The 27,857-nt window shown below is 41.7% G+C and overlaps 1 protein-coding gene and 1 pseudogene across 1 annotated transcript in view; both read right to left on the bottom strand.

Annotated features, from left to right (window-relative positions):
- Positions 1–27,857, bottom strand: part of ALPK1 (alpha kinase 1) — a 147,404-nt gene that overhangs the window by 53,648 nt on the left and 65,899 nt on the right. The window lies entirely within an intron of this gene.
- LOC128587695 (serine/threonine-protein kinase ICK-like) lies at positions 322–9,166 on the bottom strand (annotated as a pseudogene).

The following is a 27,857-nucleotide window of genomic DNA, read 5'->3' as shown; positions in this document are numbered from 1 at the left end:
TTATCATTTCATACCTTAGATTTAAATCTTGTATCCAACTTGATTAATTTTTTGTTAGTGGTGAGAGGAGGGGGGTCTAGTTTCAGTCTTTTCTTTTTTTTTTTAGAATAAAATAATTTTATACAAAAAAGGTATTACATTCAAATCAATATTTAAAAAAAAAACTTCAAAAAAGAATATTGAAATGTCTTAGTTCAAAAGAATAACTATGAAGTGTTGATTTGCTTTTATACCCTCTGCACATTTCTTGCAGGTGAAACACCAGTGGGGTAAGAGAAAGTGTCCTGCTTCTTCAGGTGAAGGGCATCACTGCCCAGTTGGTCATCGCCGAGATGCGAACTTGGAAGCCCAGTCTGTCCGGCCATGCACTGGCTGGGCGGCTGGAGGTGGTGGTATCAACCCAGGAGTGCTTCTAGGCTGCCTGTGGAAGAAAGGTCACCCAGGATGAGGTCTCATGGCCTTCAGGGAAGAATAACGAGGGGGATTTGGAATATGGGCCAGGTGTACTCTCTGCATAGCAGAACCAATTTCTTTTTTCAAGAAGGAAGGAATGTAGTTTCCAGCCAGTCCACTAGAACTTGTAGAGCCAGAACCAACTGGATTTATTTTGCTAATTACTAATACTGTCCCTGAAGATTTTCCAGACAAACCGGAACTAGACCACAGATTAGGGGGTATAAAGTCCTTGCCTGGAATCGAGTCCTTTCTTATATTTATTCCAGGCAAGTATTGAGAATGCTTCAAGTAGTGCTGCTTGGCGGCGGATCTCAGGGCGGGTGTGTCCCGCTTCTGGTGGGAAGGCTGGGTGGGCGCGCTGCTTCCTGTGCCCACCGGCTCAGAGGGCTTCAGGTCCAATCCACTCTCAAATCTGCAGAGAGCATCATTGCGCTCTCTCTTCTTGTTTTTCAGGTCAATCCTGGTGAGGGATGGATTGAAATTGAAGTCCTCCAAGTCAGCCCAATCTTCACAATCCTTTGATGACCTGGAAATGAGACCCCACCTTCTCCTGCTCTTTGGCTTCATGTACCATTTTTGTGCTCCAGGTTAGCAAGGATTGTCATCTGGGGATTCTTACTGTGGACAGACAGAAAAAGCAATGAGATGGACTTGTCCTCCTGGAGCTGGCTCGGATGATCTGTCCTGGAGGCCTCTGCTTTGTAGGGGCACACGAGATGCTGAGGGGCCTGACTGGCTTGATGCTGTCCTGAAGAAATCCGTGTGTGGGGCTTGGCTGGGGGCTGGGTGGGAGGGGCTGGGTTAATATGAGGAGGTGAGCCTGCCTTTTCCAGGATGTCTTTTTGTGTTTTCCCTGAATCCGGAAGATTCTGTGTGGCGCTGCCCAGTGGGTGTCCAACCTGGAAGTAAGGGTATGGAAGTGCCTCACTAGCTGTTGGTCGTCTCTCAGGAGCTGAATTGCTTCGCTGCTGGCTTTGGGAATCAAGGTCTTTAAGTTATTGGGTAAGCACTGGGGCCAGCGGAAGTTCATAGCATTTGATAGTTGATAGCCTTCAGGCCACTGAGTCTTTTTTGGTGTCCCCAACACTTGGCAAATTTTGCATATTGTGTCAATCTCACTGGCCCCAGAGAAGAGCAGGCTGAGGGTATAAACTCCTGCCATGATGCAGCCCACGGCCCAGACGTCAATGGGGGAGCTGTAATTGGTAGACCTCAGGAGTACTTCTGGAGCCCTGTACCATCTGGTAGATACATAATCTGTGTATGGCCGTCTTGATCGGATTTCTTGGGCCAATCCAAAGTCTGCAATTTTCAGAAGGTCTGGTCCCATGCAGAGGAGGTTCTCAGGCTTTAAGTTCTGATGGAAGAAGCCATGCTTGTGGATAAATGTTAAGTCCTTGTAATATCTGATACATGATATTCCTTATAGCAGACTCAGGAAACAACTTATTTCTTTCTTTAATGAGCTGGTAAAGATTTTCCCTCATGTACTCGAAGATAAAATATAGATGATCATTTACCCTGATAACTTCTTTTAATTTGACTACATTGGCATGGTTGAGCTTCTTTAAAGACTTAACCTCCCGGAGATTCATGCATTCCTCCCAGGAATAAAACTTTCTTTTCATTTTTTAAATAGCGATCCGTTTCCCGGACTCAATGCTCCTTCCGAGCAGGACAGAACCATAGGTCTCATTCTCCAGCTGCTTGATCGGGGTGTCCCTATTCTTGGTGTCCCAGCTCAGGATGGACACTCATCTCACTGCCGAGGTGGCTCAGTCCTACAGTGGTAGTAGGCCTCCCCAGAGTGTAACCAGATTTTTCAATGGCAGCACCAGCATAAGGTATTCAACAGAATGTGACTATCTCCCAAATACATATTTTCTTTTCTTTTCTTTTTTTTTTTTTTTTGCAGTTTTTGGCCTGGGCTGGGTTTGAACTCACCACTTCTGGCATATGGGGCCTGCACCCTACTCCTTATATTTTCAAATATCAGTCTTATGCTGGCTCCCGGAACACAGGCGGGGACCCACCCCTGCAGTGAGCGCAGCCTCGGGCTTGGGAACTGAAAATGGGGACAACCCATGCTAGGACAGGCCGAAGGCTCCTTGCGGGGACACCCTGGAGGTGTGCCGAGTCACATGGGTGCTTGGCGCATGGTAGTTTAGCAGGGACCCGGCCATTCCCCCCCATCCCCGCCCAGTTTCAGTCTTTTACATGTGGTTATCCAGTTCTCCCAGCACCATTTATTGAATAGGGATTCTTTCCCCCAGTTTATGTTCTTGTTTGGTTTATCAAAGATGAGGAGGCTGTAAGAGGTTAGTTCCAGATGTCAATGTCTCTGTTTTGATCACTGGCCTTATAGTATAGCCAAAAGTCTGGTAGGGTGATACCCCCAACTTTGTTTTTATTACTAAGAATTGCCTTGGCTATACAGGCTTTCTTCCGGTTCCATACAAAATGAAGAATTATTTTTTCTAAATCTTGAAAGTATGATAATGGTGTTTTAATGGGGATTGCATTGAACGTGTAGATTGCTTTGGGTAGTATAGACATTTTCATGATGTTGATTCTTCCCAGCCATGAGCATGGTATTTTCTTCTATTTGTTAATATCTTCTGCTATTTCTTTTCTTAGGGTTTCATAATTTCCTTTGTAGAGGTCCTTCACTTCTTTTGTTATGTATATTTCAAGGTATTTCTTTCTTTTCTTTTCTTCTTCTTCTGTTTTTTTTTTTGAAGCTACTGCAAAGGGAATTGTGTCCTTGATTAGCTTCTTGGCTTGGCTGTTATTAACATGTACAAAGGCTATGATTTGTGGACACTGATTTTATATCCTGAGACAGAGACATTGCTGTATCTTTTGATCACTTCCAGGAGTCTTCTGGTTGAGTCTCTGGGGTTCTCTAAGTCATAGTACCCGCAAAGAGGAAGAGTTTGACCTCCTCTGCACCCATTTGGATGCCCTTTATTTCCGTTTCTTGCCTGATTATATTGGCTAGAACTTCCGGCACTATGCTGAATAGTAGTGGTGATAGAGGACAACCTTGTCTGGTTCCAGTTCTAAGTGGAAAAGCTTTCAGTTTTACTCAATTTGGTATAATATTAGCTGTGGGTTTGTCATAGATGGCTTCAATTAGATTAAGAAATGTGCCACCTATGCCTAAATTCTTAAGTGTTCTAATTAGAAAAGGGTGCTGAATTTTATTGAATGATTTTTCTGCATCTTTTGAGAGGCTCATATGGTCTTTGTTTTTGCTTCTGTTGACATGGTGAATTATGTTTCTGGACTTGCATATGTTAAACCAGCCTTGCATCCCTGGGATAAAACCTACTTGATTGTGATGAATGATTTCTGTAATGTGTAGCTGTAATCTATGGCTAAGATTTTATTGAGAACTTTTGCATCTACATTCATTAGTGAAATTGGTCTGAAATTCTCCTTTTTAGTTTGGTCTTTTCCTGCTTTGGGTATCAAGGTAATGTTTCCTTCATAGAATGGGTTGGGGAAGATTCTTTCCTTCTCAATTTTTTGGAATAATTTCTGTAGCACAGGTATAAGGTTTTCTTTGAAGTTTTGATAGAATTCTGGTGTGAAGCCATCTGGACCAGGGCTTTTTATGTTGGGAGATTTTTATTTATTTATTTTTATTTTTTTATTGTTGGGGATTCATTGGTTGGGAGATTTTTTTGATGGTTTCTTCAGTCTCAGTGCTTGAAATCAGTCTGTTCAAGAGATCTATTTCTTTTTGATTAAGTCTAGGGACAAGGTGTGATTCCAGTATTGATTCATTTTCTCCACATTGTCAAGTTTATGGGCATAGAGTTTCTTTTAATACTCAAGAGATGATACAAGAGTATCTCTGTGACATCTGTTGTTATTTCCCCTTTATAGTTGTTCTAGGAGAGCTCAGCTGAATGATCCTTCTGGTCTACCATCTTGCTCTGCCCCCCTTTTGGATTTTTTATATAGGTAAATTCCTGATATTAGCCCTTTATCTGATGAATAGTTTGCTAATATTTTCTCCCATTCTGTAAATTGTTTATTTGCTCTGTTATTTCCTTTGCTGTGCAGAAGCTTTTTAATTTCTCAAGCTCTTTTTATTGATTTTTGTTGTTGTTATAATTGCCTTTGGGGTCTTAGTCATAAATTCTTTGCTTAGGCTGATGCCTAAAAGAGTTTGTCCTATATTTTTTTCCTTGAATTCTTATGGTTTCATGCCTCTATTTAAGTCTTTTATCCACTTTGCATTAATTTTTTTTTTTTTTTTGAGACAGAGCCTCAAGCTGTCATCCTGGATAGAGTGCTGTGGCACCACAGCTCACAGCCACCTCCCAAGTGATTCCCTTGCCTCAGCCTCCCAAGTAGCTGTGATTATAGGTGTCTGCCACAACACCTGGCTATTTTTTGGTTGTAGTTGTCATTGTTGTTTGGCAGGCCCAGGCCAGTTTTGAACCCGCCAGGTCTGGTGTATGTGGCTGGTGCCTGAATTAATTTTTATAAGTGATGAAAGATAGGTATCTCGTTTCAGTCTTCTGCACATGGTTATTTAGTTTTCACAACCATTTATTGGATAGTCCTTCTTTTCCCCAATGTATGTTGTTTTTGTTTTGTCAAAGATAAGTTGGTTGTAGGTAGATGTTTTTACATCTGGATTCTCTGTTCTTTTCCATTGGCCTCTCTATTTTTGTATTGATACCATGCTGTCTTGGTAAATATAGCCTGGTAGTATAGTTTGAAGTCTGGTAATGTGATAGAGTGCTCATGATGTTATTGACTGGAAAGAAACTACTCAAGGCTGAGGAAAGAACCACATGAAATGAGCAGAGGAAATAAGTTTTGTGTTTCCATCAGGGAGAGTATAAAACTGGCCATTCATAGGACCTGGGATAAAGTATTCAGAAGGCTTTTGCTTCAGTAGAGAGACAATATTAACCTTAGCATAAATCTGTTTTTGTCCAACTCTGAAAATTTAGAAGTAAATCTTAAAAAGATCAAACTATTTCCTAATTTGACTGAGTCCTAGAACAAAGCTGAAGAATGTGTAAGGCACACAAAACACCTGCTATCCAATAATGTAAAATTTATAATATCTGGCATCTATTAAAAAATTACCAGGCATAAAAAGAAGCCCATTTTGCATATAAAAAGAAATCAATAAGAAGTAACCCAAAATGACAGTTATAACTATATTTTGTATTTTCAAGAAGATAGAGTAAATATTGAGTCTATGAAGTACAGACATGAAGATATAAAAATAATCTCTAAATCAAAGTTTTAGGTGTTAAATATATATTGTCTAAGTTGAAACCATAGGTATTAGAGTTTGCTTCTTAGTGCCACCATTTATTTGCCACAGAAAGTTATTGACCTCTCTAATGTCAGTGATCTCATCTGTGAAATGTGGATAATATCTCTTTGCAGTGCAATTTCAGGATTAGAGGAAATGTGGGTCAGATGCTCAGCACAGAGCTTGGCAGCTTATGAGTGCTTAATAAATAACGTGGAACACTAAGAAGAAAATAGAAAAAAAGAAGTCAGTTACTTATTCCCACTCATATGACAAAATATCAACAACAGGCAAAGACAGCCTCCCAAACTCAGTTTCAGTGGAATTCTCCATTTTTTTTTTTTTTTTTTTGAGACAGTTTCACTGTGTCCCCCTGGGTAGCATGCCATGGCCTCAGCCTAGCTCACAGCAACTTCAAACTCTTGGTCTCAAGCCATCCTCCTATCTTAGCCTCCCAAGTAGCTGGGACTACCGATACCTGACACTATGCCCAGCTAAGTTTTCTATTTTTTATAGAGACAGGGTCTAGGTGGAATTCTCAATAGAATAAAATAGAAGTGATGGGTTCCACATAGAACCTCTAGGCTCATCTCAGAAAATGGCCAAACCTGCACTTTCTTAAAATCTCTTTCTTCTCCTCACCAACTCTGAGAACTCATGCATTGGAAGGAGAAAGAAAAAGGACAATGAGTAGGCTCTACGGCACTTGGTGAAGGAAAGCTGGTTCTTGAAAGGGAGCCTTCTCAGCACGCACGTGCGAGTTGCTTTTGGCTGTCACCAATGGAGGAATCCCTCCCCATGCACCTGTAAACTGATGCTGCAAACACCCCATTCTGCATCCCACACGAACACGCCATACATTTGAGCGGAGAACATTGCCTAATCTATTTCCCCCCTTCTACTCTTAATAGATTGGAGCACAAAAGCCTGAGAGAGGGTGACCTACCAGACAAAAGGGGCTTTGAGTTCCTTGGAAAAGTAGACTTGGAGGAGGATGGAAGGAATCCAAGTGGCCCTATTATTTCCACTTGCACTAATTAGACATTTTTCTGTCAGCTATTGAGCACTGCTGAGAGGCCAAACTCACTGAATTCATTTCTAAAGTGTTTACAGAAGTTTGCATCTGTTTGTGTCTCTTCAGGAGGAAAATAAGCACTTCAATAGCATTGTGGAAAATCTAAACGAAGCATCCTATTCTGGAGGACCTGGCATCCCCGCAGCTGCATAATTTAACTCTGTTCAGGGCCCAAACCTCTCGCATCTCTCTCCAAAACCTAACGATGCAAAATTCAGAGAAGTCAACTCAGGAGAATCTTTTTTTCTTTTCATTTTCTTTTCTCTCCCTCTTTTGAACTGGCTGCATGCTGTGTGCTACATACAGATTTAGGTGGGTATCGTTCCTGCAGCCCTTCTCTTGTGTTTCTGCCAGTATTCTGAGAAATTAATACCCACTTTCATTTGCTGCCAAGTGAAGGGATAGTAAATTCCTCAGCAGCAAAGTGGAATACATCATCATCCTGGGAATCTTCCCAAAATGTAAGCTGGAACGCTCTGACATCAGAAGGAGAGGAATGAAAGAAGGCCCGGGTGTGGGGCAGGGAAGGGACACTAAAGAGAGCTCCCCTATATGGTAAATTGTGCCTGGGTTATGCACAATTAGATTAACATGAAAGAGAGTCGCTCTCCCTCCCCCCACAACCCCAAAAAGAAAGAAAAAGAAAACAACACAAAAAACCCTAACCCACTGACTACATGGGCAATGCCTTTGAAATGCATATTGGTCCACATGGAATTTGATTCAGGATTCTTTTTGTTTGGGTTTTGAGGCCCACGACTGACCTGCCATCCCAGAGAACTCATAAATACGATCTTTTTAGGTGGTGTCACCCTAAGAGAATTTTAGTGTTGCATAATATATCTCACATCAAAAATTAACAGGAATTCCATTCTTTTATCTTTCCTCAGAAGCTGAGTTAAAGGAAAGATTGTCCACACAGCCACCAAACTGTATTTTTCTTGTTGAATGATGATGTTTAAATACCAAAAATAATACAGAGGTGGATAGGAGAATGTGCTGGATTTCTCTAAGAGACAGACTCAGACACACACAGTTGTGTTTTTGAAATACGGGGTTCTAATTGAGTTTAGGACACAAAGGGAACTTCATGGCTAGAAAGCTGAGTCAGGTGGTGAAGGAATTAGACTCCACAATGAGATTTCGATATGCAGATGATTGAAAAAATACTAAAGAGCCCTTTCTCAGGGCTTTCGCTGAACAGCACCGAGGAAAAGTGTGTGCTGCTTTCATAGTTCCTTGCATTAACGCTGTCCCTCCCCGAGCTGAGCATCAAGTTTGTGTTCCAGCTATGAGTTCAAAGCCGAGATGTGTTCACAGCGATGACAATGGCAGCTGTTCTCAGGGGGGGCGGGGTGAGGGGCTCAGAACTGAAGCCATCTGGCACTGCAATTGGCAGAAACAGTGTAAAGGGAAATTTTTGCTGCATAGCAAATTGGGAGATTGAAAAAAGGCAGGGAAAGGTGGAAGGGAGGTGGGGATGTTCCGAGGTAAGGCATTAGCAGAGTATAAAAATAAGTGATTGATGCCTGCAGAGTTAGGTGTCAAAAAGTAAAAGCAGAGCAAGAGCAGAGCCCATCGAAATGGCCTAATCAGAGCTGATGGAAAACCAAACACGGCAGGCTAGATATCCGTCCACCCTGTACATGTGATGAGGAGGTTAGAAGAATGAACCTGAACTTTTTGAAGGTTTATGTCCAGGACCTACTAACATTCCATCAGCCTTTCTTTCATTTTACCAATGGAAAATGCAGATTCGCCCTTTTGAAAAATTGTGGTAAAGGGTGGGGTGTGGCTCATGCCTGTAATTCCAGCACTCTGGGAGGCTTAGGCAGGTGGATTGCTTGAGCTTAGGAGTTCAAGACAAGCCTGAGCAACAGCAGATCCCATCTTTACTAATAATTGGAAAATTAGCTCGGTGTCGTGGTGGGCAACTGTACTCCCAGCTACGCAGGAGGCTGAGGTAAGAGGATCTCTTGAACCCAGGAGTATGAGGTTGCTGTGAGCTAATGACACCACAGCACTTTACCCAAGCAACTGAATGAGCCTCCGTCTCAAGAAAAAAATAAAAGAAGAAGAAGAAAAAACAGTGGTAAGATTTTATTCTATCTCAATACCTAAATACAGTGATATATTGGGTTATCTCTCCCTGCTTTCTCTCTCACCCTCTCTCAAACTTATTTTAGATGGAGTTGTCCATCTGTTAAAGGAAAAAGCAAGGAGTACCAAGGAGACAGTCACCTAACCAGGATCTTGGTGACTCTCATGGCCCCTGAGTGCTGTGGACCTGCATGCATTGCCTTTCTTCTGGACCCCAGGTGCTGTGGCCACCAGGACTCCGTCATCGTTCTTGGTGAATTCACATCCACACTGATGATCCATCCAGCACACTGGTCTCTCTTGCCTGTGGCCTCCTCTCTCGTTCTACAGTCAACCTCAGTCACCCACTCCCATGGCTGGTCATACGTTAGCACTTGCCATTTTGACAACACCCTCGTCAGAATCTCCATTTCAGCATTCACTTCTCTGAGCTTTATCCTCTGTTTTTCCAGCTTCCTTCCTCTATAGCCCAGCTTCAGCAATTCTGCAAACCTGTGGGGACCTTTGCACAATCCACTGACTCCATCTTCTTATTATCCCAGTAGTCATCTCACGTCCTCCCTTGCCTCTTTACGTTTCATGGTGCATCAATGTAAGGACTTTTTAAAAAGCAGTCTTTCTTTCTTTCTTCTTTTCTTTTCTTTTCTTTCCTCCCCTCCCCTCCCCTCCCCTTCCCTTCCCTTCCCTTCCCTTCCTTCTTCTTGAAGCAGAGTCTCATTCTGTCATCCCGGCTAGGGTGCCGTGGTATCAGCCTAGCTCATAGCAACCTCAGACTCCTGCTTCAGCCTTCCGAGCAGCTGGGAGTACAGGCACCAACCACAATGACTGGCTGCTTTTTCTATTTTTAGTAGAGACGAGGTGTCACTCTAGCTTAGGCTCTCAAACTCCTGAGCTCAAGTGATCCTCCCACCTTGGCCTCCCAGAGTGATAGGATTACAAGCGTGAACCACCAGGCCTAGCCTCAAAAGTATTCTTGACTCTTTTTCCTTTTTCTGTCTCTGTCATGTGTCTGGCAAATTCTACCTCTGTTTATTGTTAGGGGAAAATGTTTGCCTTACATCAGAATCACCTGGTGGGACTTTCAAAAATCCAGATGCCCAGATGGTACTCCAGAGCAGGTGCATCAGAATCTCTGGGAGTATACCTGGGCACCGATTTCATTTCCCTGAGTGTTTCAGCAGCCAGTTGAGGACCCCTGAGCTAGCCTGACCTTCCAGCCTCTGCCCACCTCTCACTCTTGCCTCCCTGCTGGAGCTGGGATGAGTTATTTGCTGGGGGAGGGTATGCCTGGCTCAAAATGTCCTCTCTGCACTCGTCAAATCCTCCTGCCTGCACAGAGAGTGAAGTCTGACATAGTCTGTTTGAGGGAAGGGGCCTGGCACTAACAAGATGAGTCTGGAGTGCAGGCTTTGCCATCCCACATGGCAGAGTACCTAAAGCTACATTTTCCTGTCAGTTTTATAATAAAGGCTGCTCTTTTGTATCTACCTTTCTTTTTTTTTAATCTTTAATTCCCATGTATAACATTTAAGTTTTATTTATTGTTATTATTATTATTATTATTGAGACAGAGTCTCAGTTTGTCACCCTTGGTAGAGTGCTGTGGCATTCTTCCTCACAGCAACCTCAAATTCTTGGGCTGTGTAATTCTTTTGCCTCAGCCTCCCAAGTAGCTGGGACTACAGGCGCCCGCCACAATGCCCGGCTATTTTTAGAGAAAGGATCTTGCTCTTGCTCAGGCTGGTCTCCAACCTGTGAGCTCAGGCCACTAGCCTCGGCCTCCCAGAGTGCTGAGATTACAGGCGTGAGCTGCTGCACCTGGCCCCTTATTTATCTTGCAACTGGCTCTGATCACAGGACAGTAAGGTGAGTGTTATTTATTGTCACTTAAAATTCCAAAATTATGTGTAATTCTCTGCCTACCCTGAGCTTCTGCCTAAGTGAATGTGGCTGGAGGAAACACACAATTCTAACAGTTTAAATTTATGACCTCAGCCCTCAGCATTGCCTGAAAACCCCAACTGCGTGTCCACTGTCTGCGTTCTTCTCAACCTGCCAAAACTCCTCTAACCTCCCTTCCAAAACCCTCTAACCTCCTGACTCTCAGCTGATGACCTTGCTTCTTACTTCACTGAGAAAAGAGAGTCAATGAGAAGAGATGGTCCTTAGAGTTTTGCACAGATTTATCCACCCTCTTTAATGGGAACCTAACATGTCCTATCTTCCTTCCTACTGCCAAGTTTAAGGCCAACCCCTCACTTATATATTCAATTCTATTCTTTCTTTATATGATACCTTTTTTCTCTTCTCCATCATTGATTTCCTCATCTCTCCTAGATCATTCTCATTAACATACAAACATGTTGTAGCATCCTTCATCTTAACAATCCTCTTGACCAGACATCTCTCTACAGTTCCTGTCCCAGTCCTCTGCTTCCCTTTAAAGTCCAAAGAGCTGCCTCAACTCAGTGCTTTTACTTTCTTACCTTCCATTCTTTCTTAAATCTACAGTTTCCAGCCCAACATCCCACTGCACCTGTTCTTCTCAAGGTGGCCAATGAATCCAGAGACCATTTATTCATCCTCATCTTATTGACACTCCTGGAAGCATTTGACTGTGCCAATCAGTCCTCCTCCTCCTTCCTCTCCTCCCCCCACTACCTTTTCTCTCCTTCTCCCTCTCCCTCCTCTTCTTCTATTGAGGTGGCTTCTGGCCTTGCACTCTCTCCTGGTTTTCCTCTTTGCTCAATTTTCTGGGTTATCCTTGACCTTTTTTCTCAGCTTCTGAAAGCTGAAGGCCCCAGGGTTCATTCTGAGACTGCTTCTCTCTAGTGGCACTCATGTAGACTGTTTCATCCCCTCAAATATCAGCTGTTGATGAATCTCAAATTTAAATAACATCCTGTGTCTCTTTCCTGAAATGCAGACTTGTGTATGAAATTGCCCACCATAGTCCAATTCAGTTGACCACTGGGACCTCAAACTGAGCACGTCTAACACAGAACTCCCGATTTCCTCCTCTCTGTTGCTTCTCCATCGCAGTTCTCCATCTCAGTAATGGCACCCCTTCCTCTCATTTGCTCAGGACAAAATCTTAGAGTGTTATCTCCAAGTTTGTGGCTCTTCTTCTCCGTCCAATTCAGCAGCAAACCCTGTTGGCTCTCCCTCTAAACTACACGTAAGACCTGACCACTTCCTGTCTCTTCCAGAGCACCGACTTCAGTACAAGCCACTGTGACCCAGCTTGAGTTCAAGCAACAGCCTCCCAGCCAGAAGCCTTGTTCTTGCCACTTGTGTCCCTCTCCTTCCTGTCTTCCCTACACAGTGACCAGAGAGATCCCTTTCAAATATAAACTAAATGATGTTGAGTCCCTGTTATCACTTGAACATGGCTTCCCATAACTATTAAAGCAAAATTTAGGGTAAATTCACACCTAATGGGTACAATACATACTATTTGGGTGATGGGCACACTTCCAACTTTGACTTGGTAGAAAAGCAATTCATGCAACCAAATCATTTCTACTCCCATAATATTCTGAAATAAACATTTAAAAAGAAAAATAAAGGAATATGTGCAGAGAAGACTACTTTTGGGGTTATTCTGTTTGAGGTCAAATATTATTTGTCGTTTTTGAAATGTTTTCTCCAGCAAAACTGTCATTTCAGTTTTTTGAGATCATATTGCCTGATTTTCTGATCTATCACAGAAGTTTTATTTAAAATGAAGTGAATTTTGACCTCTCAAAAACATTTAAATCTGTTATAATGGCCAAAAAAGATCCTATATGACATTGCCTCCGGCTGCCTCACTGACCTACTTCTCATTTTCACCACATTTCACTCTTCTCCACTTTCTTTGCTCACCCTCCGACTCTTTGTACGTGCTGTTCCTTCCATCTGCAAAGCTCTTCCCTCAACTATGTGTCCCCCATCCAGATCTGTGTTCCAGACACTCTTTCAGAGAAGCCTCCTCTAACCACCCTTCTACAATAATAGCACCTACAATTACTCATTATCTCATGACTGTTTTATTTGTCTTCATAGACCTTATCCCTCTCCAATACTAGACAATTACATAATAGTATACTTTTATGTGTATCTGTTTATTCGCAAAGTCACCTTTTCATTTGCACTGAATGTCAATGCCCAGGCACTTTGTCTTTTTCACTGCTGTATCCTCAATGCCTTGAAGATAAAGCAGTAAGTAATTGTGAATAAATGAATTAGTTCTTGGCTCTCTAGTTGTTTCCCTGATGCATTTATTTTTACATATGCATGTGTAGCTGCCCTAGTAAGATTTCAGCTTTTAGGTCATGATTTATTTGATCAGAAGGCATAAGTGAAAATATTGGTAGATGTGTTTTTTTCAAGGAGTAAGACATTAAATAATTAAAGAATATCAAAGCAGGCAATAAGAAGATAAAAGGTTTTTCAAACTAGCTTGCTCTACAAGTACAAACTTCTGTCATTGGGTGTGGAGTCCCAAATCATTTATTTATTAGTGATGCCAATGTCAAGATTATATGCACTGTATAAAGACATTTATATGGTGAATTCTCCAAGTACTATAAGCGACTTCCCATTTGATCCAGCAATCCTACTACCAGGTATCTATCCAAAGAAAAAGAAGTCAGTATATCAGGGAGACAACTGCAATCAAGTGTTTATCTCAGCACAATTCACAATTGCAAGGATCTGGAATCAACCTAAGTGCCCATCAACCAAGAAGTGGATAAAGAAAATGTGGTATATGTAGACCATGGTCTACTGCCTGGCCATAAAAAAGAATGAAATAATGTCTTTTTCAGGAACTTGAATAAATCTGGGGCCATGAGCCTACATGAAATAATACAGGAATGGAAAACCAAATACCATGTGTTCTTACTTACAAATGGGAGCCACGTTACAGGTACACGGGGGCATACACAGTGGTACAAGGGACCTCAGACTCAGAAGTGGCTTTTGGTTACATGTTTAAATTGTACAGTGCAGATGTCTGGTTTTTTAGCGTATCCATCACCTGAACAGTGGATGTTGCACCCGATAGGTAATTTTTCTTTCTTTCTTTTTTTTTTTTTTTGTAGAGACAGAGTCTCACGGTACCGCCCTCGGGTAGAGTGCCGTGGCGTCACATGGCTCACAGCAACCTCTAACTCTTGGGCTTACGCGATTCTCTTGCCTCAGCCTCCCAAGCAGCTGGGACTACAGGCGCCCGCCACAACACCCGGCTATTTTTCTGTTGCAGTTTGGCCAGGGCTGGGTCCGAACCCGCCACCCTCGGCATATGGGGCCGGCGCCCTACTCACTGAGCCACAGGCGCCGCCCCCGATAGGTAATTTTTCATTCCTCACCCCTCTCCCAGCATGCCCCCTTCTGACTCTTATAAATAAAGTAAATCTTAAACATTTTGTAGTCTTTCCACCAAATGAAAATACTTTGTGAAACGACAGCCATTCTGTAAGTTGACACTTGCTACTTAGATGTTTGGTTTAATGTGAGCCTTTATTAAAGCTAGACTAACCTTCATGGCTTAAGCATTTATTTATGCTGTGCTTATGTAAATGTGCCTCTTGGACTACAAGATTCTAAAGTGACAAACCAGTTCCATGCTTTTCTTCAAGTATGCCTAGTTGTTAAAATTGTAGCAGGCACAATTAGGAATTGGGCTCTTAATCCTTTATCCTTTCAGTGATAATTATTACTTTAAGAACAAATAGTCCCCCCCACCCCCAACAACAACAACAAAAAAGCAAATGGCTGAGGCATGATGGCTCATGCCTGTAATCCTAGCACTTTAGAAGGCCGAGGCAGGAGGATTGCTTGAGCCTACAGGCACAAGGGGGCATGTATCTACACTGCACTCTAGCAGAACAAGATCCTGTCTCAAAAAAAAAAAAAAAATCTACTAGATCAGAATCTTTTTTTTTTTTTTTTGTAGAGACAGAGTCTCACTTTTATAGCCCTCCGTAGAGTGCCGTGGCATCACACAGCTCACAGCAACCTCCAACTCCTGGGCTTCAGTGATTCTCCTGCCTCAGCCTCCGGAGTAGCTGGGACCACAGGTGCCCGCCACAATGCCCGGCTATTTTTTGGTTGCAGTTCAGCCGGGGCCGGGTTTGAACCCGCCACCCTCGGTATATGGGGCCGGCGCCCTACCGACTGAGCCACAGGCGCCGCCCTAGATCAGAATCTTTATGTAGTAAGTAGGACTTGGGAATCTATATTTTTAAGAAGCTGCTTCTCCTTACCACCCCCTGCTATACCCTCATCCTCAGTAATTCTGATTCAGTCAGCTCATTTACCAGCCATTGAAATCTCTGGCATAAGTCGTTTACATTATGAAGTATATGTATTTTAGGCACAGTAGGCAAAACTATGGCCTTACACAGAGAGTGAAGGGAAGTGGTCCCAGTTCTGTAGTCCAAGCAATAAAACAGGAGAGCTACTGAGAGGGAAGATTAAGAGTCTGAGCCCTAAGTGCCTTTAAAGTTGTACTTGACAATGTACCTAAAAGGCCCAGTGGTAGCAGTTTCATGTACAATGTCAGCAGAAGTAATTCATGCTCAGTATGATGGGAAGAGGTTTTCAATAACCATGAAAGAAACAGATTCCCTCACTAGTCTTTACATGGTGAATATAAAAAGTTGCAGAATTTGGTTTATAATACTTGTAAAATGTGACAGATTCCATATTCAGGTGGATAAGAAGCCAGTTTGTTGGGGCTACTTTCCTGAGGAAGCTGGTCACATTAGCTACCACGAGGTGATGTGGTGGGAGAGGATGAACAAAAGGGGTTGTGACTGCACCCAGGCAATACGTGATTTTGAATGACTCAACTTCTAGATTTCAACTTTCTCATCTGTAAAATAAAGATAATAATTCCATATAGCTTACAGAGAGGATGCTCAATAAATAACAACTCATTATTTTGAGAGTAGATTGAAGGTGGGTCTGTGGAATCAGTCTTTCAGCTCTCAAAATATAAAGAAAATTCAAAAAATTTCAACTACAGTTTACCAATGAGAAAAAGAAATTTATGGGTGGCGCCTTGGCTCAGTGGGTAGGACGCCAGCCCCATATACTGAAGGTGGTGGGTTCAAACCCGCCCCTGGCCAAACTGCAACAAAGGAATAGCCGGGCGTTATGGCAGGCGCCTGTAGTCCCAGCTACTCAGGAGGCTGAAGCAAGAGAATCATCTAACCCAGGAGTTGGAGGTTGCTGTGAGCTGTGACGCCACAGCACTCTACTGAGGGTGACAAAGTGAGACTCTACCTTTATAAAAAAAAAAGAGAGAGAGAGAGAAAGAAATTTAGCTTTACTAATATTTTAAAAAATGAATTGATACTAATGCTTTACTTTGTCTGCTATGAGGTTGGACAATTAAGTTAGTGACCCTCATCCTAGGAAAGTGCTACATACCTCATTGCTGAATATCACTACAGTCACCTTTGAAGTACTCCCCTTGGACTCTGGTGACCACAGTGATATTTGGCAGCGAAGCACGTAGCACTTTTTCTAGGATGAGTTCAAGAATTTAATTGTCTACCTCCTACAATGATAACTCTGATGTCAGAAAAAAGGTTCCAAATTGCTTTGAAGGGTGGACTAGGCATGGCATTGGTCCTAGCTTCCCGAGGAGAGTACCTGGAAGGTGGCCATGATGATATTCAGCAGTGAGGTATGTAGCACTTTTTCTAGGATGAGTTTGTGAACTTAATTGTCATACCTCATATGTTAGTCAGCAGAGATGGCACAAGAGGAATTCCTCATCTTGGAGGGGCTAAAGATGAGAAATCTTTTGCTATATGGATTGTATTGCAGTTTATACATACCTGGCCAAGTAGATCAACAGTTTATATTATTACAATTCATGGGTACTATAGAATAATTCCCAATGGGAGGAAGAATAACTACAAAAATCTCAAGGCAAAGATCTTTAAACTTTGGTCAAATGTAGAGTTTATACTTTTCCAACTAGATAAATGTTCCAAATGTGCTGGCTTTTGCTGTGATGACAAGTGGCTCACAACAGTATGCTACCTGACAGGTATTTTGAAAAATACCTTTCAAATAATGAGGTACTAAAAACAATATAGCACATATTAAAAAATCACACAAATGGGAAAATTTTAGCCTGTTTAAAAATCTTCCAAATGGAGAGTCAGAATGGGTTTTTGACATTCTTCTTAAAAAATAATCTTTGGGGTGGCGCCTGTGGCTCAGTGGAGTAGGGCGCCGGCCCCACATGCCGGAGGTTCAAACCCGGCCCCAGCCAAAAAAAAAAACTGCAAAAAAAAATAAAATAAAATCTCTGATTAACTTTCAGAAACACACAACTGGAGCCAGGAAAAGGGGAAATTTACTAGCTCCATTCCTATGAGTGATTTCTTCTCATTGGTAGAGGGTTTGAAATAGGAGCAACATCCATCCGTGGTCATAGATCACCACTTCTATTGATATATAATTTTTTCAACTATGATAGCTATCGGAACCAAATATTGAAATAAACTGTATTAGCTACATCTTTAAAACAGACTACTAAGCCAAGATTTTTGAAATTAAACATGTCATTTCACATAAACAAAATGATTCTCATGCCAATAATGCAACTTGAAAAAATTTTTTAAATACTCATTTAATCTTTGACTCATTCTCAAATTTCTACTCTCCAGAAATGTATTGCACAGTAAAGAACAGTATATGCATATTATTAAATAAATGCATTCATGGTGCCTGTGTAAAGTTTTCTATTGACAGGATGAACAATAAAAAATAATTAAAGATAAGTGGTTCATAATGAATAGATATGAGGGACACCAAAAAACCTACTTTGTGTTGTACAAACACATAAAAGAAAGTACTAATTCCGAGAATCTATGAATTGGTTGAGCTTAAACATGCTTGGCTTCTGCCCTTGTTAGTGAGGCGATCTTGTTATAGGTGGCAGGCAAGGGATTACTGTGATGAAAGGCTGGCAGAGGGAGGCGGCCGCCGAGGAGAGATCTGGGGCACATGTCCCAGGGAACTGTAGTCTGTGGCCTGGTTTGGGAATAAGTTCTCTGAGCCAATCATCTTATCTGCAAAATGGGCATAATAATTTCTCTTTACAGGGTTGTCATCAAGACTATAAATCGTGAAGACTGTATCAGATGGAATCATATGAAATTGCAGGTATTTGAAGTTTGTTGACATACAAAGATGATTTTTCATATGGCTCAACCTCCTATAAACAGTGTCAGGTATATGGAGATAACACTATTTCTAAAGCAGTGGTTCTCAACCTTCCTAATGCCTTGGCCCTTTAATACAGTTCCTGTGGGTCACGACCCACAGGTTGAGAACCGCTGTTAAAGCTCTTTATTTACTTGGCATAAACATTTTGAGAGGTGATGTTATTCTTACTTGCTGGCAGAAATGAATGAACACATCCCTAGGATTTGTTTTCTGAAGGTCATCACTTCCTTTTGTCTGCCTAGCATGTGAACCTGCTGGTTTTCTGCTAGCATTTTGGGCTGGGTTGCTCTGCCCACTTGTCTTGGTTGAACTGATTCCTCCAGGAATTTGGCTCAGTCTTCAAACCTCATTATGGGAGACATGAAATTCTTGCCATAGTGTTAGTCCTCTTCAAAGGGATAACTCACATGCCTGATTCTGTGGCAACCAAAGTTCCTTTGGTAGAATTTTAAGGACAAGCCACCATTTTAATTTATCTTCCATTGAACTTGAACTTTCTGTATTAAAAAGGCAGTTTTTGGCAGAATTTCAGAGCAGGGTTTAAATCCTTGCTGCTTTTTATCATACTCTTATCTTAAAGTCTGAAAATACATAGGCTATGGGACTAATATTTATCCTCCCAAGGCTTCATTCTCCCGGTGCCCCATTTTCACTTACTAAATGAAATTCATTTTTGAAGAATCTGAACACTATCGTGTTCTCAGATAAAACCATTTATCTGGTTTCTTTTCAAAATAAGAACTATAGTGTTCAGTAAAGGAAATTAAAGTCTTAAATGCTGATGATTGGAAATTATAAAATTTCTGTTTTAATTAATTCTGCTCCTAATAAAAAAATCAAATCACATTAGCGAGGGGCCGAGGGTTGGGTCCTGGGGCAGCAGAGAGAAGAGGCTGCAACAGGGTGAGGCTGCTCCAATCCACAGCTTAGCCAGGGAGCTACCCATGCTCAGGGAGGAAATGCCATATTTAAGGTTAGGAAACCTAGCTGTTGTGATCCTGCCATGGCCACTGACTGGCTGTGTGACTTGAAGTGATCCCACATCTCACTCTCTTCAGATGGAAGCTTTGCCACCTACCCAACAATGGGCTTGAAATAGAGGGCTTCTAAATTTCCATCTAGCTTTGATATTCTACCATTTGACAGAGAAATAACTTGTATCCAATACCAATTATATAGAGAATATGTATTTTTCACAAATGTGTATACACACACACATGCTAAAATGATCTCTGAAAACGTAACAGGAGAATAATAATACTTAACAGGCTGCCAAATGGGAAGAGAAAAAATTCAGAAACGAGCATTGCATTTTGAACCCTTACTTTATTTCTTGAGACTGAGCATCTCCATTGTGAAGAGTCAGTATTTATGCTTGCTGTCGGAGAAATGGTGAGAAATTTATATTTTTGAATTTTTGAGCTTGTGTAGATTTAAAGGCAACTACTCAACAAGCATTCTTCTTTCCTCTCTCTTCCCTTCCTTTATGACAATGACAAGATCTTTATTATGAGGAATCAAAGCACAAGGAATACAAATAACTAGTAACCTCACCACCTTCATGAAAGTGTTCACTCAAATTTATTTTGAGATTTTCTTGTTCAGGATTAGTATTGAGTACTTTTGTAAAATCTACATTTTTTTGGTTTATTTTTAATTAGTGGAGAGCTCCTCCCTCCCCTAAATTTAAGCAGGAAAAAAAAATGTTGGCTTGCTAGTGTGGAAAGATGGAAAGATGCTTTGGTTGCACTGTGGAGAAAAATTGGCAGACCATGGAAATATATTTCTGGGTGTTTTCCTTCAGGGCACATGATAAGGATTATATTTCTCTGGCTCCTTGAAGAGAGTTCTGATCCCATGGCTTCTCTTGACCAATGGTCATATCTGTAGGAAGCATTCAAAATCCAATGTGTACTTCCTCATTTATGTTTCCCCTTGTAATGGCAACCAGTGATATGCTAGGTGGCAGGTATTCCATCAATATGAGTCCCTGAGAGAGAATGACATAAAATAGCCTCCACTGACCTCAGGTGTACATGCAGCCAGAGGAAGGAATAACCCTTCTTTTCTTTAAGCCCCTAAAATTTAGAAGGGTTTTTTTTTTTTTTTCCTGCAGTATAAGTTTATTAGTCTTTCTGCAGCATGGCCGTACTATCCTTACTGATGCAGGCAACATGACTAGTGGTCGGGAGAGGGGTTGGCTACACTCTAGAAAAGAGAGGATATGGTCTAAACCAGTGTACTTGAAGTGGGATTACGGAAGTGGTTCTCAACCTTCCTAATGCCGCAGCCCTTTAATAGAGTTCCTGTGGGTTGTGACCCACAGGTTGAGAACTGCTGGATTAGGGTAAGGAAGATATATATTTGACAGACATTTAAGAGGAAAATTTTGTAGCCAATGAGATATGAGCACTGGGGGAAGATAAATTCAAAGATGATTCCTATATCTTGATATGGGTAATTGGGTGGTTTGTGGTACCATCTACTGATATGGTGATCACTGATCCACTTTGTTTGGTGGAAAGAGAAGAAATTGAGAGATGATGAACTCAGTTTTGGACTCTTGGCTTGGAGATATCTGAGTCATCCAAATGGAGAGATTTAGGGGGCTCTGGACTGCACATATGGCACCCAAACAGAATAGCATAGGAAGAGCAATGGTTTTCCCAACCTATTTTCTCTCCTCATGTTTAAGGATGCAATAATATAGGAGATACTGGAGTCCACTATTTTTTTCCTTTTAGAAATTATTTTGTTGAAATGTTCTCTTGAACAAATTCTGTTCTCAACTGTGGATTAGGATTTCTGGTGCCTTTGTCCTGTAGAGCCATAGGACCACATGCTAGGAGTTGTGAAGTCATGTGAGAGCTTTCTTGTTTTGTCATCTTCCAGGAAAGCACTTAAGGTGTTACTTTCTTGAGGTGCCCACAACAAAGGATGACAAACTGGGTGGCTTAAAAGAATAGAGACATCCCATTCCAGAGTTCTGGAGGCTAGAAGTCTGGAGTCAAGGTGGCAGGAGTCCCTGCTCTGTGAAGGCTTGAGGGGAGAGTGTTCCAACACCCTTTCTCTTAGCTCCTGGTACTGCCAGCAAGCCTCCTGGTGCCTCAGCCTGCAGCTGCACCCTTCCATTCTCTGCCACCATCATCACATGGCCTTTTTCTGTGTCTCTGTGTCTTAACACGATCATCATACTAGTCACAGTGGCTTAAGAGCCCACCCCGCTCCAGCATGACCTCATCTTAGCTTAATTAATTACATCAACAATGACTCTATTTTCATGTAGTCTTATTCTAACATACTGCAGGGTAAGACTTTAATGTATCTTTTGTAGGGCACAACTCAAGCCATAACCCTTGGTAAGACTGTGATGATCCTAACATTTCATTGATTCTAACAACACAGTTTTTTGGCAGTTCATATTTCTGACTGGCTGCAGTTTGGCTACAACTCTGTCCCATGTGTCTTTCCCTTTCCAGTGTCCAGGCTGAAGGAGTAACCCCCTACCTTGTTCATGAGGCAAAGGAAAACTTCCTAATGGCTAAACCACTGAATGGGACTGGCATGTCACTTCCAATCACATCTCATTGGCTAAGACAGGTCATGTTGCTGAGCCTGACAGCAGCACGGGAAGGCATGTTCCTTTTAGAGGAAGATACACGAGCACGTGGGAACAATAAGCAATCTACTGCGCTCTAGCTCATCTAGCTCATCCACTAACCATCGCATCCTTAGGCTGTGTTCTCCTAATGCCTCCTGGACTTGCTTCGGCTCCCTCATCTCTCCAGCCTAACACCTACATTACATGACTGGCAGTTAACGCAGCAGGATTTCTCCCCACTTGCACTTATGATATGCACAGCAAAAAAAATTATTTTCATTTCTTTATCAGAAGCATTTACAGCATTTACTAAATGCCTTCAATTTCTGGGAGATACATGGCCATTATCTCTCTGACTGCTGCCCAGACAACTGCCTGACTGTGGGCCGTGCTTGGGGCAACCCCATTTCCCAGCTGCTGTACATGCAGGCCAAACACTGTGTTTCCCAGATAATGCACATAGCTTTTCATCATTCAAGAGTGTTTACAGAAGACCTGTTACTTTAGGTGTCAGGGATATAACGGTAGGCTTCCGTCCTCCTGAAACTTTTAGTCAGTGGAGGAGAAATAGAGGAATAGAAACAACTCCAAACATATGTAAACTGCAACTTTGAAAAGTTCTAAAAAGGTGGTGCATCACAGCAGAACCTGTAGTTAGGGAATGTTTATCTAGTTGCACAGGTCAGGGAAGGCTGCCCTGAAGAAGCAGAGAAGGGAGAGGACGGAAAGAAGAGCTTGGGAATGGAGACCAGCCAAGTACGTGGAGGAATCATGGTGAGATGGTGGGGGGCGGGGGTTGCCCGTGACTACAGAGGGAGAGGGTGGAGGGCAGCTGAGGGGAGGATGGCACCTGCAGGGCCTTGGGCCTCATTATGGGCTTTTGTACTCCTAGGCAGATGGGACTTGATTTGTAGTCCACACAAGGCCCTCTGTGCATGGAGCAGAGATGGGGCCCCTAGAGAGATCAGGAATTCAAATCGTGACCTTGAGCAAGTTATTTAATTTCTCTGAGCATTAATTTTCTTAATTAAAGGAATAATAACACTTTGTTTTAAGGGTTGTTCTGATAATTCAAAGAGTATGTGTTGAGCACCTGCCTCATAATAATGTGGCAATAGGTGGTCAGCCAATGGGAAGAGCCTTTCCCAGATCCAGGCCTGGGACAGGGGTTGCTAGTCAAGCTCCTCCTTATAGATGTTTTTCTGGGATGTAAACTGGGTCTTCTATTTCTTTTGCATTTCTTCCAGTGCTCTCTAGCAAATATCTGCCCCACGTTCACACTCAATGAAGTTTTGCTGAATGGATGAATATATAGTTTATATTCATTTTGTTTTTATGGATCCTGATGAAAAAAATTTAGCTATTAAAACTCTAAAACACATAAAGATGAAAAACCCATTTGAGAAAATCAGTTGCTGAAAAAAAAATCACAAACTAAATGACACCTGCTTTAGGATTCTTCGTTATCAGTAAGAAAACTGGCACCTGGAACAAATGGGATTTTAAAAAATTAGTTTTAAGGACATATGTTAGCCGGGAGCTTATTTGGGGCGAGAATTGTATTGTTCCTATTGGTTATGTCCTACCTAGACTTCGTACCACAAAACTTTCTGTAACTTGATATTTCATTTCCTAATTAATTCACTTTAATTTCTTTTGCTAAAGGTTCTCTTCTACCCCCTCAGCTCCCAAATTAGGTATACTAGAATTTCCTGCAATCTTGCAATGAACAACTCTTATATTTATTTATGTTTACGTTTTAATTCTTACTCCTTTAACATCTAAATATAGTTCAAAAACTAAAATGTCAACAAGTTAAGGACACCAAATTATTTGAAAAGACATATTTTAAAAATATTCTGGAAGCTCAATTTTTGAAACTTTATTCATCTGCAAAGGTTTTCCACCCAAGATAGCTTAAGAAAACAACTAAATATTTATTTATTTAGGTTTATTTTGGGGGGGGGTGTCTCTTCACTCTAAGGTAGCAAGATATTTTCCAAAAATATTTGTGGTATAAAGATGGTCAGATTACCTATTTTCATGCTGTAGAGCTGGAAAGGAAATGGGAGAAAATGTCCTCATTCTGAAATTGCTTCACCTCCTCCTACTGCACTTTAGGGTCAACCTATAAAAATTAATCCTGTATTGCCTCAAGGAGGCACCACAAAACATTCAGGGTGGACCTAGAGCAGGCACTTTCCCTGAACAGAAGCAGGGCCAGGGAGACCTGGTCCCACCAGCACTGGCAGCCCCAAACCCAGGCAGGGAGTACTCAAACTCAGGGTCTGTCCAACAATTCTTTGTCTTGCAGCCCAAGCTGCTTCCATTTGCATAGACATGCAAACCTAAACAGGCCCTGGAATTTAGTTTTCAAAAATTTCATTTTCAGATTTTCTTTCTCATAATGCAGATTTGTTGTTGTTGTTGTTGAGAGAGTGAAAGTTACTGAAAAAATTCCCAAAGGTGGCATCTATGTTGAGACATTCCCTGGCATATCAGAACCAAGTGAGTGAGTGCACCAGGGTTTTACTGGTAGCACTCTACTGCTATAGCCCAGAGCCCAGCTAAACAGACCGCTAACACTAAATGCCTTCAATACTTTTTGAAAAATCCATCAAAGGTTTTGCTGAATGATATTTATAAGGGCCTTACTGTTCTCTTTCAAATACTGAAATGCCCTTCTCCGACACTTGAAAAAAGTTGCTCATGCTTTTCATCTTCCCCTCTCAGAGTGTAAACATTGTTTTGAGTGAAAAGAGCTGAAGGAGCGCTTACTTTCCCTTGAAATTTTATTTTTAAATAAGAGAGGGAGAAAATCCTTTTTCTGACTAATACTAATAATACAGGTCAAAGTGTCAGGCGATATACAATTAAATGGAAAACAAAAAAGGTTCCCCCTCTTTTTCCCACAGCACAATGGCCCTGGAATATAAATTACCAATGAAGATGAAATAATACTTCAAAGCCTGTAGGGCAGGGTAATGCAGTGTTTACAAAGTATTTTCTATGGCATGATGAGACATTAAAGATGATGGTAACCCATGGACTTGAGGGTGTTACTGAATAGACTGAAACTAGCATGAGGTAGGGTTTTAGGCCCCCATAGCCTGTGACCCCGTGATATGCTTTGTTTTACAAGGGCAGCTGCAGTTATCAACAGATGTTTCAGCAATAAATAATTGGTATCATCTCGGAAAAGACCCATCTACCTGGGGAGAGGGCATAATACCAAAAACACTGCCCAGCTATTACAGCCACATTAATCTCCCATCTCTCTTCAGGTTTCTTGGGGAGCGTGCTGCAGGTGTTTTTTCTGGGAGAGAGCGGACAAACTCTCTCAAGTCAGCAAGCTTTGTGTGGAGAGTAAAGGCGGTTGGCCTCTGTCATAAATTTCTGTCTGTGGCCACACACCAAAGGAAAAGGGATTGGAGAGTGGGGGAGGAAGAAAGAAGAGAGGGGAGGGAGGAAATGGGGGGACCAGAAAGCAAAGCACAAAACACATAGAATTTTTCTTACGTTAAGCCTAGGAAGAGTAACATTATGAATGACCCTTGCTGTGACTAACTCCTCAACTGTGGGAAAAACTGTGGACTTAATTTTTTCTTAAGCATTGTATGCTTAACTTTAATCTGTTACTTGAATTAAGGACATAGGGTGTATGCTCTAAGTAGAATGCTAGTTTTAAAAAACGGAGGGGAAACATTTTACAGGAAGGATTCATTTCAAGGTAAAAAAAATCATAGAAAGATTATATTTATAAACAAATGTAAGAAAAGATAGAAACTGAAAAGGCAAACTTGTAGCCTTTAACTATTTCATAGGTATGAACGAAATCTCACAATTAATTGGTTGCTAAATGTGACCATCCAGCTTCAGTAAACTCTAATATTAAAACTGATGACATAATGGAACCAAAATGAGTCGTGGAATTTTCTGGAGCTACTTTTAACAAGCCAAGACATCAAAAGTAATGAGAGAGCTGGGGAGAGCCTGGCTCACAGGGTGCTGTAGTTCTCTGTATTTACAAAACAGAGTGGGTTAGCAATTGTGCACTTGGGGTCTGGCACAACAGGGGAGCATCCTAGAAGTCCGTAGGAGGTGTGGTCACTTAATTTATAGCTTGCTGGGTAAGCCAAAGAAAATGATGCTCAGCGTTTAAAAAGCTCCCAGATAAATACATTGGAGACTAAAGAAGGACTAATGGACTGCTTCTTAGAGCTGCCACTGAGTGACCTTGTGATCTGGACACAAACTTCTTAAATTATCTATAACTCTATTTCCCCAGCTGTGAAATCTGTGCACTATATAGAGAGGGATGATAGGAAGAACAATGAGAAGATGCTTAGAACAGTCTGACAACTATGAGCAGCTCGTCTCCCAACTCACATTTACCCCGCAATGCAGCAAGGCTTGAGTTTTTAAAAACATCATCTTCAGTTTTTCAGCTGATGTCACCACTAGCTTTGAATGCAGGGAGAAGTGATCACAGGATGGGACAAGAGAAGTAGAACCCAGGTTACAGTGACGTGATGCATCTCAGGCTCTCAGGCTGTGTTCAAAAGTCAGAGAAACTTGCTAAGCCCGAAGGTCAAAGTGAGAGTCACTGCCTGTGTGAGGCCATTCCTTTCACCTTCCTTGGAAGGCTTGTAAGGTTCTTACATGCCCCTCACCTAACCACACAAGGGATATCCAAGCAGGTAGAGCAAACACTGACTCCTTCAGGGCTGTTCCCATCTATACAACAGTTCCCAAATTAGACGAAAATAGATTTATTTTCTGGCTGGTCTCCTACAACCTTCACACCAGATTCTCCTTTCCTCTTTGCGTCTTTCCTCTCCACTCACACCCTCATCAGGTCTCTGCCTCTCCCCCTCCCTTAACACCTTATTCTTTTTAGAGCCGTCATTCCCAAACTTTAGCAGGTACAATAATCATCTGGATAGACCACTTTCCAGGTGCTATTGATGCCATTATCAGGAGGTCTCATTTAAACAGGCCTTTAGAGCTGCACTGTCCAATAAAATGCAAGCCCTAGCCACTTACGTATACTTCCATAGAAATTAATTTAAAAATAAATAAAACTAAGCATTCAATTTTTCGGTCACGCTAACCACATTTCAAGTGCTCAAGAGCCATATGTAGCTAGTGGCTACCATATTGGACAGGTGATGTAGAATGCTTCCATCGCTGCAGAAAATGCTACTGGTCATTCTTCAGGTTGCATTAGGACAAATGAATCTTAGGGCTTCTACCTGCTCCTTCAAGTTTTTCGCTGGAGCTTCTTAATGGAGAACTAGAGTTAAGTAGGCGGAGGAGAAGGCTCTGCGTCACAGTCACGGCTCCACTACTTACTGATCTGGTCCCCAGGGCAAATCACTCTCTCTGCATCTTAATTTCTTCATTCAGAACACAGGGATGATAGTGGTAATGCAGATGGCCCCTGAATCAAGTTGGTTTGACTTAACCATTGTTGACTTTACGATGGTGTGAGAGAGATACACATTTTAGTACCACACAACTGTTCTGTTTCTCACTTTCAGTACAATGTTTAATAAGTTACGTGAACTAGTCAACACTTTATTAGGTAATAGGCTTTGTGTTAGATGAGTTTGCCCACCTGTACACTAATGTAAATGTTCTGAGCACATTTCAGTTAAGCTGGGCTAAGCTATGATGTTTGGCAGGTCAGGGGCATTAATTCATTTTTGACTTAAGATTTTCAACTGCAAATGGGTTTATTTGGATGCAACCTCATTGTAAGTGGAGGAGGATCTGAATCACTATGGGGCTATTTTCAGAATTAAATGAGATGACGCATGTGCAAGTTCTCTGTAAACTCCACAGTGAGATATAAATGATAGCTATTACATTGTTCTGTTTCTCCAGTAATACCCACTGCATTTATTTAAACCCCCTGGCTCATCATTCTTTCCAAGGATTCACTCTCGTTTGCCTGCAATTCCTGGTCTGCTTAATGTGTTTTGTTTTGTTTGGAGGAGGGCAAGAGAGGTAGAGCTTTTACTGTTTCTCTAAAGATGCTGTTGTCTGTCTGTAGGTCAGGGGGTCTCTCCTAGATTTTGCTTCAATAGACAAAG

The sequence above is a fragment of the Nycticebus coucang genome, chromosome 1 (genome assembly GCF_027406575.1).
Source record: "Nycticebus coucang isolate mNycCou1 chromosome 1, mNycCou1.pri, whole genome shotgun sequence".
NCBI lineage: Eukaryota > Metazoa > Chordata > Mammalia > Primates > Lorisidae > Nycticebus > Nycticebus coucang.
This window is presented reverse-complemented; position numbering and strand designations above follow the sequence as displayed.